Source organism: Triticum dicoccoides, chromosome 4A, assembly GCF_002162155.2.
Source record: "Triticum dicoccoides isolate Atlit2015 ecotype Zavitan chromosome 4A, WEW_v2.0, whole genome shotgun sequence".
Lineage (NCBI taxonomy): Eukaryota > Viridiplantae > Streptophyta > Magnoliopsida > Poales > Poaceae > Triticum > Triticum dicoccoides.
The window spans coordinates 50,614,969-50,615,588 of record NC_041386.1 but is presented as its reverse complement, the minus strand read 5'-3'; positions in this window follow the sequence as shown (position 1 = coordinate 50,615,588).

Here is a 620-nt window from a genome sequence, read left to right as displayed (position 1 = left end):
CGGATCTACAGTATGATGTTCAGAAGATGTGTCTGCATATGCACGCCCCTCATGACTCTCATTGGACCCTCGTGAAGCGGATTCTCCGTTACATCCGCGGCACGATGGCTCTTGGACTTACTCTCACGGTGTCCCCTTCTCTGGAGATGGTGGCCTACTCTGACGCAGACTGGGCCGGCTGCCCCGACACCCATCGGTCCACCTCTGGCTACTGCATTTACCTCAGTCCTTCACTCGTCTCGTGGTCATCCAAGCGACAACCTACGGTTTCGCGCTCTAGCGTGGAGGATGAGTACCGAGTTGTTGCTAACGCCTTTGCCGAGTGCACGTGGCTACAATAGTTACTTCAGGAGTTGCGACATGATGTCTCCCAGGCTACAGTTGTTTACTGTGACAACATTTCTGCGGTGTACCTTTCCGCCAACCCCGTTCATCATCGCCGGACTAAGCACATTGATCTGGACATTCACTTTTTGCGCGAGCAGGTGGCCCTTGGACGTATTCGGGTCCTCCATGTTCCGACTGCACAACAGTTCACCGATGTGCTGACTAAGGGACTGCCGACTTCCACCTTCGAGGAGTTTCGTTCCAGTCTCGGTGTCTCCGGCGCCGCTTCGACT